Source organism: Strongylocentrotus purpuratus, unplaced genomic scaffold, assembly GCF_000002235.5.
Source record: "Strongylocentrotus purpuratus isolate Spur 01 unplaced genomic scaffold, Spur_5.0 spur5_scaffold_4, whole genome shotgun sequence".
Classification (NCBI taxonomy): Eukaryota; Metazoa; Echinodermata; class Echinoidea; order Camarodonta; family Strongylocentrotidae; genus Strongylocentrotus; species Strongylocentrotus purpuratus.
In genome coordinates this window covers 3,437,182-3,453,936 of record NW_022145610.1, presented here as the reverse complement: position 1 = coordinate 3,453,936, position 16,755 = coordinate 3,437,182, and positions in this window count along the sequence as shown.

Here is a 16,755-nt window from a genome sequence, read left to right as displayed (position 1 = left end):
AGGGTGAAATAGGAGGGGAGAGGTGAGGAGTAAAAGAAGAATAAAAAGAAAAAGAACGGGATAAAGAGAAGGGTGAAATAGGAGGGGATAGGTGAGGAGTAAAATAATAAGATGGAGAAAGATAGTGAGGCTGATGAGGAAAAAGGAGAAGGATGTGGTAAAAATAGGAGGAGGAGGAGGAGAACAAGAAGCGAGATAATATGACAGAACTAACGGAGAGTCTTGTATCATTCTGATCACCAACGCAACCTCCCTAGAGCTTGATTGAAGGACGACTCTTTATTACGCAAAAAAACTGTTCATAACAAAACCACGAACACTTCAATTTTTCTGACATCGCAAATTAGAAAGCATGTCATGCCAGAAGGTTCAACATATGCTTTTATTTCACGGGCAATTACAACGTCTTCATACACCTTGCCTGTTTGTCCAGAAAAGTTCTTGATTAATATGAAACAGGGATCTAGGTAAGGCGTCCTAGATTACGGCTTAGAAGGGAAAAAAAGATTGAGCACCTTTTTGTATTGGTTTATATTATCTCTTTATTTTCTCTCGGTCTCCCTTTGTCTCTCTGACTGGTTCTTTTTCTCGTTTGGTGCAAACTCTCTCTCCCTCTCTTTCTCTCTTTCTCTCCTTATCTATTTCTCTATCTCTCTCTCTTTCTCTCTCTCTTTCGTTCTCTATGTCCGTCTGTATCTCACCTCCACTCCTTGTTTGGTTCGATCTGTCTCTCATCTCTCAATTATATTCCTCCTCCTCCTGCTCCTCATACTTGTGTGTGTGGGTGTGTGTTGTGTGTTTTCAGAAAGAGGGGGTAACGATGTTTAGTTCTCGCTATTCCTCCCTTGAATTGTATTATCATCATTTCCTGTAGCAATTGTAGTATAGTAACTTATTGGCATTTCCGCCATACACAATAAACATATTCATTGCTTAATTTACATTTAAAATATACAAAGTTTAAGGTAAATTTCTTTCTTAATCTATAATTTGTATCCCCGTTCTATTTTCGTTGGCTTAAAGTGCTCCTTCGTATTTTAATCCTGGTGCGTCGCAGCTTCTCCTTGCTCTCTATATATATATTCCCAACTCTTGCCATCCCTTTTTATTTGTCTCCTCTCTCTCTCTCTCTCTCTCTCTCTCTCTCTCTCTCTCTCTCTCTCTCTCTCTACTACAACTACTACTACTACTACTACTACTACTACTACTACTACTACTACTACTGCTTATTCTAATGCTAATACTACTATATGTATTATTATATACCATACATATTCCCAATCTCAATCAAATTATTATTAAAATCATGTATCATCATTCCTTCGAATCTATTTTTATATTTCTATTGTGTGTCATAGAGAGAAAAAAAACGAGGCCTTTATTTTTCGACAATTTTTACTTATCCAGCAATCTATCCTCCTTTTTCACATATTTCTCCTTTTGCCATCATCATCTTCTCGCTCTCTCTCTCTCTCTCTCTCTCTCTCTTTTTTTGTTTTGTTCTCTCTCTCTCTCTCTCTCTCTCTCTCTCTCTCTCTCTCTCTCGTTCTTTTCTTTCTTTATCTGTGGTTCGAGGTAGCTCTTTTCCTTTGTTCAGTTTTTTTCTGATGTGTCATAACGAAATCCGAGGCATTTCACTTTCCTTATCACCCCCTTCATCAGGCATTCTTTTCTAAGTCCTCTCCACATCACCCTCCCTTATAGTAAAAATAAATCATAATGATGATTATAATTGCGTTCATCCAGGGAAGCCTCATTGAATGCTAATCTTCCTGAGGCATCTTTTCTCTCTCTCTCTTTCTTTATTCCTCTCTACTCTCTTCTTTCTTTCTATATCCTTTTTCATCCCACCATGTCATTAATATTTCTTATATTGCAGAGTTAACAGGATTTCCGACACTAAGTACTTTCAAGATTTCGCTAAGCAGATTTTAAGCAATTGTTATGCTATTTTTACTAAGTTGATATCCCCAAAGTGTGATGCGAGATTATTGTTACATTTTCCATATCAAGTTTAGCAACCTGAAATGGTTTCCTATATGGTGATATTTAATAAGCATAGAAACAACTAGAAAGGGGACGGGGCATAGGAGTATAAAACGTTTTGGTTGAAAGGAGGAAAAGCCTTCGTAGATTCTGAAGCATAATGAGAACAAATTTACATTTTGAGGTGAAGACCAGTTCTGGTCATGCGATTGCATTGTGAAAGAAACGTTGTGTAATCAATCAGAAAAGGTTGATCATCTAGCATATAAGTATTGGTGTGTACTGCAAGGTTCTGGAATCATCAAAATGATAAGAAATTTAGCCCAGTCTTGGTAAAGTTACAAGCACTGTACACAGAAAGATGTATATGGGACTACGCGACACGTGCGCGATATCCATCTGGTCCAGATAGATATAATAATTTACCAAATATATCAATTAGTTGGCGGTTTCCCGGCAAAATTTGTATCATCACGTATTAGTCAAAACATATTCTTTCACATGATTGGTAATAAGAGCTTCCATTTCATTTTTTTGAGAGGGGGGCGTTTCCCAAACTGGTCTATACCTTTAAGATGTATGGGGGAACTTGACGCAGCAAGAATAAGCAAATAAGAAAGAGAAGAAAGTGTGGGGGAATGAGAAAAGAATAGAATGGGGATGGGAGATAGAAGAGGAAGAAGACTTAAGAGTAAAGATGAGGTAAGCCTACATGTTAATCTGCGTAAGTGACGGTGCTAAGCTTGAGTGAAGGGATATTTGTGAAATGGTAGATAGACGAAGAAATGCTGAAAGCTTGTCCAAGCTTTGTGCGACATATATAATCAATAATGATCGCGTTACGGATTTGGATTCCCTGGAGACCAGCCACCGGCTGAAGAAAGCGTTTCCTTCTTTATAAAATAAAACAAATATATAATGAAACGAGGTACAAGATGTCATGACAGCTGAACATCCTAGTTTGTATCTGGATAGCAAAGGGGAAAATATACGTGTATTTTAAGAACTTATGGAACATAAGATTCTTACTTTCCTGGAGGACCGCACGCGTCAACACGAAATATGTATAAAATGGTAATCAGATGAAAACATATCATAACTCATCACTCTCATTGATATGATTGGTTACTTCAAGAGGATAGATGGCGCTCTCCAAAGAAACCGAACAAGAAACATTAACCCGTCCACGAAATTCCCGGATGGATTTTTCATTCTTAATGCTGGATAAAAGGTTTACTTACGTGCATCGTCATAAATTATTTCATTCCAGCCTATTCATACTAAACAAATGATCATGTCTCTAGATGACCGAATCCTAAACCATGTAATTTTGCCTCAATATCTCATTTTCATATTTCGTTTTCTTACAGAATAACATTAAGTAATATGGAATAAAGTAGTTGACACTTGGTGATCCATATGATCAGTGGACTAAGTAAGACCAGGGGGGTGTTTCATAAAGCTGTTCGTAAAGTTACGCATGACTTTACGAACGACTAAAGTTACGCATGACTTTACGAACGACTTGTATATGAAGTGCCCGATAGGATGCCCAAAGTTTTTTATTTTATTTTCAATAACCTCAATTAAATTATGGCAAAAAATACACTTTGCATTAAAATGTTTGTTATCATAAGAATGTTAATCTACATCTGCACAGTTCAACTTAATAAATAATAATCAATAATGATTGAGCACCCCATTCGGCTTTTCATATACAAGTCGTTCGTAAAGTCATGCGTAACTTTACGAACAGCTTCATGAAACACCCCACTGGGGGGGGGGGGGGGTTCACCAAGACTTAATCAACTTAAAGTTGGACTTGACTATGGCAGGCCATTCATGCCACTGGTTGCTCTCAGCCTCTCACCATTATAATCTTATAATATTTTTCCTTCAATAATGAAGTATCGAAAAATGTAAATTCTGAAGATTTGTGGCCATGATTTGTACGTCCCTTGAGAGACCAATGCCAGTATGTGGTGAGATCAAACAGTGGCATGAACGGCCTGCCATAGTTAAGTCTAACTTTAATTCGATCTTAGTCTTTGTGAAGCACTCCCCAGAATAAATTAGATCTCCTTTATCATTACGAGCCTACAATCGGCTTGTATAGAGCTCACATCTACCATACAACGGCCTCCAGGCACTCAACTATTACCCCAGGCTTTAGCTCGGCTACCTATTCGATAGCTGAATTGCTACTTGATGCTTAAAACACATGCAAGGGATTACTTCTTAACAGATCCCTATATTACACCTGGGTGCAGAGTGGTACAATTTAGATTGATGTATACCGGTAGGCAGAAAGCCACGAGCTTTGCATTTCAAATCAATTACGCCAATACTGCCAAAATGGATGAGGGGGGAAATTGCTTCTTTTTGTGAGGTCTTCGGGTGCTGTAATACATAAAAGCAGTGACCACATTCTTTTGTGAAGTTTTCTTTAGATCTATTGATTTCTTGTGGCAGCTGAAAGGCTACAAGGAAATTTATTTTAAAAACGTAATGCTCTTCTTTTGTTATTACTTTCCTCGAATTATCACAAAACACTGTTTTCCTGATTTGACTGATCAATATGCTGATTAACCAGCAAGAAAATATGTTTTACCCTTTTTCCTATAACTGATTGCTGATGTGCATAATGGGTTTTAAAATAGGCGGTTGACATTTTCGACTGTTATACCTCGCAGCAGTGTAGAAAATGGAGGGGGAGCAGTGTAGCCATAAGGGCACATGAAAAAGGCACCCCCCCCCCCCATACATACACTTACATCACCACCACCACAAGCAACGGATGCAGGGAGCCGAGGGTGCAGATTGCCCCCCCCCCCCCCCGCTCCAGCCATTATTCATGAAGGGGACAAAACCGTTTCCCCCATGGTCGCACCCCCCCCCCCTCTCCCTCTCAAAAGAAAATAAAACTACATGAGCTGTACAACGATATAAAATGCACAATTTCACCATTTCAAAATCAACATTTTCGCTGCTCGATCGCTAGGCTCCCTCGAATATTAGTAAAGTCACTGCTTTTTAAGATTGTCTACAATTGGCACCAGATGTAAGAGGGCGTAGGCCTTCAATTTTATGAGCCAAAATATTATTGTTCTTGCTGATATGGATACATACAAGGAATACATTACTAAATGATATAGTGTTTTCTACACGCGCCCAAATAACCGTCATCACCTCCAATTTAAGCCATGGCAACAGGAAATGATGGATGTGTTTGGGATCTTCAATTTCTGTAACCTGAGTGGACTCTGCTTTAAATATAGATCAATATTATCGACTGTGCTTCCAAAGCTAGTCCATCACGTGACTATGTAAAGTAATAGGGCGCCATTTGTTTCTCTCCCTCTCTTTCTCTTTTTCCTTCTCTATATATCTGTCCACCTACCCCTATCTCAACCTCAATCTCTCTCTCTTTTTTCTATCACACTCTTTCGACCTCAACATCCCTCCCCCTCCCTTTCCCCCTCCCTCCCCATCTCTTTTTCTCTTTCTTCCCCCCTCTCTCTCTCTCTCTCTATCTCTCTCTATCTCTCACTCTCTATATCTATCTCTCTCTCTCTCTATCTGTCTCTCTCTCTTTCTCTTTCTCTATCAAAAATCCTTGAGGTGAACAACACCTGGTCACCGATGACGTCACCAGTGAGATAAGTGGGGCAAATTCAGGAACCACATTATTTTTAAAAGGCTTAGGTATGCGCCCGAAGACGGCTGCTAATTTTATATGCGAAAAAAGAGTGTGGGATTGATGACAGTTTTTAAGGTACCGACAGAGTCAGAAGCTCTGCAAACATTGATGCTGTATGGAGGGCAATATGACGAAATCCATGAAAATTCAATCGAAATTCTCATCTACACTATTTTTATTTTTATGAACGTTTAATACACACGGTCGCAAAGAAATATATTATTGGATAAATCAACTCAAGGGCAAATCTCCCGTAGAAATCATATTCGAATTACGTAATACCTCATTGTATTGTTTTTCACATTTCAATAGCTGACGGACGATGCTACTGATATTGCCCCTGGTTGATTTTCCGAACTTTTTGATGGTATAATGCGTTTAACATGGTAATGGATACAGTAAGTATATGCCCCCCCCCCCCCCCCAAAAAAAAAAAAAAAAAAAAAAAAAAATAGTACGGGGACGACAACCGCGAAGGCAGACCTTGTAAAATCCAAATGATTAATCGGAACAAGTAGGCTAAATGTAAAATGTATGTTCATGAATAAGTTTCTTTGCATCCAAGCAATAAAAACAGAGGGTAGGAAAAAGAGGAAAAAATAGACGGACGAAGATGGCGTGAAGGAGAAGAGGATTTCAATTACAAGGTAACTAGTACAGAGTTTGAAAGTAAGTTTTAGTAACAAATCCTTTTCTTCCTCTAACAATAAAACAACTTTGTTGGCATGAAATCCTTTCATCCTCAAATCGTCCACGTGCAAGAGGTAAAAACTAGACAAATCTTACCTTTTCGAAGAATATTTATCCTCTTTTGCCGGGGGTGGGGGTAGTAAGTTAGAGAACTTGTGTACAATGTAGTCATGACATTTAGATTATTTCAACAGCACAAATCCAAATTTTCTTTCCGCATTACCAACTCATTTTCCATTTATTAGAATACATAAAAGATGCAGAATAACGAAAAGGACAGAAATGCTTGCTGTAAAATCCTGGAAAAAATAACATGGGTTTCTGGAACCACTACTGAACTGATGGCGATGCGTGCGTGTATAGGATAGATTGTGGCCTAGTGGATATGCCGCTATGCACTGGACCAGAAAGCTCTAAGTTCAAATCCTACCTCCGACTGGAACGTCCATTTATCATTCCAGTAATATCATACATGTATATGTTTTCTTCATCGATCAAGGCTTTCAACGAATCTTGGCCCAGCTCATGATTGATGATATAATACTCACATAATACTTTGGAGTCGTTTATGAGATGTCATCATAATGGATAGATACATTATGAATGATATTGTTACCTTCTTTATTACCATAGTATAACATTCAAATCCCACCTTTTTTCGGTTGAATGATTAGTTGTTTCTCCCTACCCCCTCCCCCTTCTCCCTTTCTCTCTCCGTGTCTCACCCCCCCCCCCTATCACTATCTTCCCCCCCCCCCTCTCTCTCTCTCTCTTTCCCTCTCTCTCGCTTTCTCTCTCTCCCTCTCCCTCTCCATCTCCCCCCTCTCTCTCTGTGTCTCTCTCATACATTTCATTCCTTCCCAGAAGATTATGTCTGAGTTATAATTGAAAGCCGAAGAGGAAATATTATTTCCAGAAAATTCTCTGAGAGCCCTCTTATCCTCTATGCTGTCTAATCTTCCATTTATTTTTGTGGAACATCAAATAAAAAAGATGAAGAAAAATGAATGAAAAAAACGGAACTTAAGCCGGATTTGTGCAAATATATGTAAATGTAATCTGGTGTAATGTACCAGGGGGGTTTACTGCTAGTTAGAGTGTAGTACGGATTTATGGTAAGCACCAACCGTTGGGGGATTTATCGTTCTTTATTTCTGGTTTCTTCCTACTCTCAAACGGGGAAAGGAATAAATCCCTCAGGTTCTTACACGGGATAAAAACGAACCTGACTTGTTTTTGGTTTTAGGAAGCTTTTTAACCTTTTCAGTATTCCCCGAAGTTTGCATCTAAAATACCAGATTCAAATTTGAATATTCTGCTTCCCTCTTCTTTTGTTTCTAAGATAAACATGTTAACGCATTATCTCTAAGCAGTTTTTTTCCACACATACATGTATGAGGCATAAACACTTCCGTTCCAATATTCCTTCATAATGTCACTCACCACTCTTTATTTTAAAATTAGCCCCCCCCCCTTCTCTCTTTCTCTCTTTCTCTCTCTCTCTCTCATCCTTTTTTTTTCCTTTTCTTATCTCTTCCTCCCCCACTCCTTTGCTATATTCTCTTCTTCTACCTTTTTTTTCTTCTTTTTTTAGTTTGAAGACATTTTGAAGAAATTTGATTTTAACGAAAATTTGAAGAGATTTCACTGCGGCAAGTGTCATTTTCTTTCTTTTTTGTTTTCTCCTTCCTCATTTTTTCTTTCTTTTTCTTCGTTTTCTTCTTACCTTTTTTGTTTTCTTCTTCTCCTAATTCTTCTTCTTTTTCTTTTTTTTCTTCTCTTCTTCTTCTTCTTCCTCGTCCCTTTTTTTCTTCTTCTTTCTCTTCATCTTCTTCATAGCGTCCAAACACACCCAACAAAACAATTTATTGTAATTCATAGCACGTACTACACTCGCTTTTACAGATCACTACATTGGTATACACACAGTCAAACACACTTTTTTTTCAGAAATGTAAATTTGGTCCATTTCCAGCCGAATAATTGCTCGAAACACATCATTTGTTTTCATTTACGACATGATTCTTTAACGACAATTTCATTGTTATTTATTCATTTTCTACACGTTACATTTTTTATTATATTCAAATCAGGAATTAAGAGACAACGAAATTATCATTCTCATTATATCATAGTATTAGGTGTAACATAAAATATAAATCTAGATCTGTTTTCAATGATTCAATCAACATTCATTATAGAATAAACGTCGATTTTGGGCCGATGAAAGGCACTCGAGTAACCCTAAGTGTTTTAAGTGATTACACTTGCATGTATTTTCTTCACAGCACAACTCACCTTTAAGTTTGAAGAAGAATGAGCAGGGGTCAAAGGGATATCATTAAGTTAGCCTCCTTTATTTCGGACGAATCTATCCATTAAATGGCGAGTTTGAACGATAGGAGTTGAACATTATGTAGGGAAGAAATCACAGGTTGTGGTACTAGCCATTGAAGGGGCACGTGTGTCATATGAAAGGGGTGGTTTTATTTTAATGGATGAAATGCAAGAGAAGAAAGTCGTAAAATCAGGGGAGGGTGTACAGAGGGTCTTTTCTCTCTCTTTTTTAATTTTTTGTATAGCTATCTTTCCATTTTCCACTATTCTTATTTTATTTTTTTTTTTTCGATGGCGGGGGGAGGCTTTGTCCCCTCAGCCCCCGGTTGCTACGCCACTGAAGATAGACAGCGAGAGAGCAGTGGATTACATGACATGTCGTCAACACTGTTTGCCCTACAGTTATCTCTGCTCTCGATCTACGGGGCATGTCGAAGACGTGAGCACGTCCCAGACATCGTTTCCATGCCAACTAAAAGTCGACACATTAACTGCATGTGGGGGCAAGAACTAGCAAAACCCTTTTTTTCTTTTGAGTTGACCTTTCAGCTTCCTTCATGCCCCGTAACCCGACTCCCATCAGCCCAGACGACATGAAGGAGTTGTCACGGCAACGGGAAAGCATCGCTTTATTAACCCCATCCTGTTTTGTTTCCATCTGTTCTGACTATTCAGCTTCATGGGACGGTTTTATTTTTCGTTTATCAAAAAAAGATCACAACCTCTCAAGAGAAACGTCAACCAAAAACAAAATAGAAATAGCGAGACAGATATGACAAATGCGACATAATACACTGGTAAAACTAGGATAACTTGACGCCTTGCTTTCAAGCCTAAGTCTTCCACAAAAAATAATTAATCAATTTCCACAGAATATACGTAGATCAGGTTTCATTTGTCGTGAAATTTTGTATTGATTTGTCTTTAATTCAAAAGTAATAAAGTTTTGCATAGTTTATATATCAGTTTTTATCATTATGATATATGTAATTTGTTGGAAATGAAAACAATAAATTGATTTAAATGAAATGAAATCCTATGTGTTTAGAATTAGGGTTGTTGCCATGCCCAGTCTCTCTCTCTGTCTCTCTGTCTCTCTCTCTCACACACACACACTTTCTCTTTCCTCCTTCTCCCTGTCTCTTTCTCTAACTGTTTTCATTCAATTTCGCCAATTATTCGTGCCCACTCCCAACCCCCCCCCCCCCCCCGGTTATCCCCTCCCGCCCTCATAGCTACGCCAGTGTTGAGAATCGTTTTCGTACGATTCTATCACCACCTGTGATCCATGAAATCTTTATGGAGAATGACATTTTCAAGACTTATCAGCAAAAAATAAGAACAGCGAATGTGACAACCACAGCGAAGACGTTTTAAATCAAATACACATATCTAAAGAAGATTAGGACAAACTGTATAGCTTATGAACGAGAGATGACGCTATACATGTTTATTGTGTCTATGCAACTCTTAGATATCTAGTATTAATCGAATAGACTTAAATTGCAGTGTTTTGGAATTCAAATCGATTTATTTTTAAAAAAAGGGAGATTCCACTAAAATAAGGTAAAATTTAAATCAATCTGTAATAATTAGGGTGGTTCATTGCACAATCCTAGGGAGACTGGGGGCGCACCAGCCCCTTCCGTCTTGAAATCTTGAATTTACTCGCGGACAATTAGGGCAACCGCCACCGTTTAGGAGGAGGGGGGAAAGAAGGGAGGGGTAGGAAAAGAAGGGAGGGGAGGGAGTGTGAGGGGATCAAGGGGGGGGGGGGGGTGAGTGAGGTCGGATGTTGACAAAAATTGAGAGTGGTAAAAAAACATACTTTACGGAAGAGGGGAACGCGAAAGGAAAAAGGAGATAGTAAGACGTCAAAGGAGCGAGCAAAAATTGACAGCGTGAAAATAGTTCACAAAACAACGTAATCATATGGTTATATCTCGATCGCGCGTTAGTTGATGAGATAACGAGAAACAGAATTAGCCTGTGGCTATACGGATGTAACATTCTGGTTGTATAATCTTGCCTATAGAAACTCTTTCCTTCTGATTTCTCTGAAGAAACAGCTGAGCCGACCGCAGCGTTTTGATTTCCCGTCATCAAAATCCTTCCCTCGTATCGTCACCGCTATTCGACGCGTCAGAGTCGTCCAAACATTAATTACCTCATCCTACGTATTTCTTACTACTAGCCTGCAGTGATCATATGGTAGGCGGGTAATGCCAATGATATCTACCATTATAGGCCCTACCAACAATGGTTAATTTTCGCTATATCATTGAAAACGCAGTCTTCTTATTTGTATTAATCCTTTGAAAGATTGGTTATTTATTCCTCTTTAATTGTATTTCTATTTTTGTTGTATTAATCGAATTAAAGAGCGTGAATCATCTAACCCTCCATCCTTCGAAATATAAATGGGGGAATCATATTTCTTTCCTGCTATTCCTTTAGAATCCTCAAGTCTCATTGGGTTTGGTGGCTAGATCGAGGGACGGATAATTCTCGATCTCTGAATGTTTGAAACTGTAAACTCGAAAAATTAATGTAAGGTGATTTAAATAGCCTCGTACGTCACCGTTTAACAAATATGTAAATTGTACAATGACAACTATAATTCCGAATAGGGTTTTCAAAGCCATAATAGTAGGGTATTCAAAATTGCCCTTCAGCTGACCTCTTGAAAATCCTTTGTAGAGTTTCCCTTAAAGGCATCGTTTAACAATAACTGCTATTACATGTGCGTGCAGACATGCAAGAAGCAGAGGAGCAATAGCTTGCTAGCGTGTACATGGCACCTTAACAATAGCGTGCTAGCAGCTTTATGGCAGGCTATGAGTTATTCATCGACTTTTATGGCATCACATGCCGACCATAGGGACAGAGGGTGCGTTACACCATCGGCTCCTTAGGTGGGTCAGAGTAAAAAAAAGTCGAAAGAAGCGATTTCCCGGAGGGAGGATGCAAGCAGCCGATATTACATCCAGATCCGTCAAAATTACATCGATAGGACCCCAAAGGTGTTCTTACGCTTACCTAATACAAGTTCGCCTTTTTTTTCCTTAATTCTAAGGAACGATGTTATGATACTGGTTTATTCGATTGGCTTGGGGTCTGCTCAGTTTCTGATTCGGCACAATAATGGGAATTTCAAGGGATGTGATGTATTAGCTATTGCTCTACTACCGGATCTAAATTATTAGCGTAATTCTATTTCTCACGCATGCCATTATTTTTAAAGGAAATAAACACGATGACATTACCTTTTTCTAATAATAAAACTAAACCAATTTCAGTAGTATTGTGCGTAACCTGTTGAAATGTTAGAACACGACATTGAGAATTATTTAATTTGAACATGATTTATAAATTAATAAATGACATGTAGTTTTAAAGCTTAAATCCTCCTCTTTCATTTGATGCAACTCGTCTGATTCATAGGTCACACATGAGTGATTAAAACAATTTAAAAAAAGGGTACCAAAAAGTTGTTTGGCGAACGGTATCTGAATTTCAAAGAGAAAATCCCATTTCTAGAAAGTTCATTTTCTGCCCTTTCATATGACACCTCAATTTAAAAAGTGAGCCAGGAGTAACAAAGTTTTGTTTGTTTAAAGTAATGATTGCATTTCCTTAGTTTTATTAAAATAATCCGTTGCACTAGCTGTCTGCCCTTACTACAAAAAAGACAAAAGACTTCATGCATGGCTGATTGTCAAGGAGACGTTATTTGTTGTTTGTTGCTACGGCAGGCAGCCAGTGAAAACGATTTCGTTTAATGAAAATAAAGAGGGCAGTACGCACAGGGATCAGATTTGGTAGTATACATGGAGAAAATAACAAGAATGCTGGCTCACTCCGGTGAGGAATATATATTCAAGGGGTTTTAAGAGATGGAGTACTATCTAGCTCATTCTCTTAATTTGTACCATCTTCGATGCCGCCAGGAGAAAATATGTCAGGCCTGTGCTTAACTGGATTTTCCTTGCAGATACGTAGACAACAGATTCCTGCCTAGCTGCAAACTAACGGCCACTTTCAAAGGGAAATATGCTTTTGTAATTATAATTCATTTTCGCTACCACTCGTCTGATAATACGAGCAGTACACAGTGCTTACCTTTACAGGAGGCAAGCGAAAGAAAATGAAGCAAAATTTCCTGTGTGGGCACTAATCTAACTTATAACATCATAAAAAACTGTACATGAACAAACTCAAGAAGATTTCTACAAGGATTAAAGAAAAACTAATTTGTTTGAAGACGAATGATGATGAAAGAATACAAATTTGAGGTTTTCTGCGTACAAAAGTTAATCCAAAATATGGCATTCCTGTCATCAATATTCGTCTTCAAACACATTTGTTTTATAAAACCTTGCGAAAGTGTGTGTAAGATGTCATACCCTCTCACGTTATTGTCATTTTTTGCCAAAATAATTTCGACAAATTTTGGGCTCTCAGGATTTTAGAGAGGCTTTAACTTAAAGGGGAATTAATCTCTCGACTATGAAGCATTATCATGACATTGGGAGTAAACAAAAAACGTTTCATTTGATATAAAGAGCATTGTTGTAGACCATATAGTATCGTCTTGCAAGTACAATAAAGAGACCGTACTTCGCCATATTTACGACGGCGTCTGCTCCCTAAGGAAGCTTGCCAGTTTATCGAAATTTCCCTTCATAACTTCCGGGTTGTGACGTATCGCAAGGAGAACTGATGTAGCGCATAAAAGTCAAACATGGTGTACTGTCAAGTGTTTGGTTGTAATAATTGTTCCTCGAAAACCAAGGGGAGATTGTTTCATCGGTTTCCAGACCAACACAATTGCAATGAAATATTCCAGCTATAGGTAGCAGCTCTGAAGGGCAGAAATCTCTGGACAGAAATTACAAGTACGACAATGTGATCTACAGTGATCATTTTACAAAGTACAGCAGGGAAACGGACGTACGCAATAGCGGTCGAGTCCATGCGATACGTCACAGAACGGGCCGTGCGCAAACACAATGGCGACGTACTGAAATTCTCAGAGCCGCGAAAGACGAAGGATTCTGAAAAAGTGTTGCGGCCTTCCTTTCGTCAAATGTATGATGTTTAATACTTTTTAGATAATATTTTAAATGGCCTACAAGCTAGAATCAACATGTAGTTTGAGGTTAATTACTCCCCTTTAAGTACAAATGTTCTACATTATTTAATAATCACCCTCTCGCACCTCGCACATTAAACAATTACTAAAAACTACAGCAAAATATTAACAAAGTACAACTAAAAAATTTCATTTTCTTATGAATGTGTCGGTTTATTGGATCTCCCATTTATCAACTCATGATACTCATTGATTGCCCATGCGCATACTTTTACATAATCATGAATATGTATATGAATGACGATAGTTAAGATTCGTTATGAGTCAAAGGATTCGTTGAATTATATCGCGGTATAAACAGCAATTTTCCCTACTCAAGAAAATCTATCGAATCTTTACCTAATTAAAGTTGCATTGATCACGCAGATATTTCAAAATTCCAAAACAAACATTTTAATGAGGGGAAAAAATTATTTAACAATCAATACGTAAAATAGACAAAGTAGCATTTCTTTTTGGCAAAACCGATTTTATCTTGATGAGGGAAAATTAATATAATTCATAAAATAAACAATGAAGCATATATCACAGGTATCATAAAATAATGTAATTTCAAACATAGATATTTGATAATCTATTCTTCGAAAATCAATGACACAACTTTGGTATTCGTTTATATTTTGTTTGGTTTGGTTTGGTTTGGTTTTATTTTCCGTATAAAAATTCAATACATACAAGAATACAATTTACAAATAATACAAATCAAGAATTAAAAAACGGCTGGAAAGCTCTATTCAGAGCCATTATTAAAATGGCTCTGTTCTTCCTAGAGGTCCAGACTGTACGTTGTTGATTTGTTAAGTCATATTCTGTGCATTCCAATGCATTCTAACAACTATGACATATGGGTCAGAAACATGGTCATTGACAAAGGATCGAGAACAGAAGCTTGTGACTAATCAACGAGCTATGGAGAGAAAGATGTCGCATTTATCTCTGGGAGACAAAATCAATCACAAAGTCATACGCCAGAAAACAAAGGTTAAAGACATCATGGAGAAAGTTAGAGAATCAAAGTGGAGATGGGCTAGGCATGTAGCAAGACATCAGGACAATAGATGGACAAATCGTTTAACAAAATGGCAACCAAGGATGGGAAAGAGAAGAAGAGGAAGGCAGAAGAGAAAATGGAGAGATGACCTAACATCATATATGGGAACGGCCGCTTGGACTAGGACAGCTAGAGACAGAAGAGAATGGAAATGCTATAAGGAGGGCTTTGTCAAACGTCTGGATGAACTATAGCCTGATAGATAGATATATTCTGTGCGTCTAGTACATATTGTCGGATTCATAATATTTGTTAGGGTTCTGCCTCGAAAGGCCAATTGCCTATGCGGTTCCCTTCCACATTTGTCAAATTGTAGAATTTCTGCATTATGCCTATTCTTGTTAAATGTACATGACGTAAATGGAATTCAATGCTAAGGTCATACGAAAACTAAATAAATGACTAACCATTTATCCCAAATATGGAAGAGTACAGTCAATATTGCCTATTTTCCCCGAAGAGTCTTACTTTCAATTTTGTATGTTTCTAATACGATTTTTTTTCACGGAATTGCAACATGGATTTAAATCAATTTTCAAACACGAAAAATAAGAGCCCTTTTAAGGAAAACGGTCGACACCAGCGTAACAATATTGTAAAGCGTTTCAGAAGGCAGTCATGGGCGGGTCCATGCGTTAACAACGTAATCCTACCCCGAATATACCATCTTCATCCGGATTGAGGAGGTCACTGGTTTTGGTCAATTATACCAGCATGTTTGTCCTTTCCCCGTTGCACAAAATCTGACCATTGTTTGAAATAGATGAAAATGCATTACGGTGTTCCCATATATTTATGTGTTTATTAAACGAAAGAACTATTTTTTTCTAACCCCAACCCTAAGAAATGCTTATTGTATATTAGTGAATATTATTTCATTAGATCCCGGGGGACAGCGGGAAACGTCCCCCCCCCCCCCCCCCGAAAAATATGACAAGTACCAACTAACAGATGTATATCAAATACTGACTAAAGACTGCAACACACTTTTAGGCTCTGGAGGGCCCTGGGGTGCAGCGTTTCTTCTTCTTCTTCTTCTTCAAGATAATCTGCCTCCTTCAATACTGAAGATTCTTGCCGATGCCGTATACTCGGCCTGATTGGGGTGTGCAGGTGGACCATTACATCGGGGTTTCCCCCTACTATTATATGAATAATGCAATGGGTTCTTAACGTGCAAGGGTGGTGACTCTCCTGTACACGGGGCCTCCATTTAACGTCCTATCCGAGGGACGGAGTGTTTTCCACTTGACATAACCTGCATCTATGAACAAGGGAAGGGGCACATTAACACACAACGCAGACTTCAGTCATCCGCCTGGGTGGGAGTCGAACCTGGGATCTTTGGTTCGACAGGCAGACGCTTTACCGACTGAGCCAACTCGCTCCTCAGCCTAATACAATTGCAAAAATCGTCTCACTCGGTCGCTACGCTCCCTCGCATAATATCCTTCAAAATGTACAAGTAAATAGTGGGAAATAGAATTCAGATCCATGCCCAACCTCCTTTCTTACTAAAATTTACCTACTTAATATTTACAACCCTTCGGACTGCACACTTATTACCGGCAAAGTAAAAGTGAAGCGTGAAGAAGTACATTGCTTGTTTTGCTACTACAGTTTTGCTAAGGAATGTATTTCGAATACAACAAAACTTTTAAAATCTGTGAGGGGGTAGTCACTTCCGTTACCTTCACCCCTGTCGTTCACTTTGATCCCTCGTCCATCGCATACCCCCCTCCCCCCCCCCCCCCCCCCCCTCGGTCATATTTTGTAGAATGGGGAAATAACAAGAATGCTGGTACAATTATTGAACAAAATCAGTGACCTCCTCCT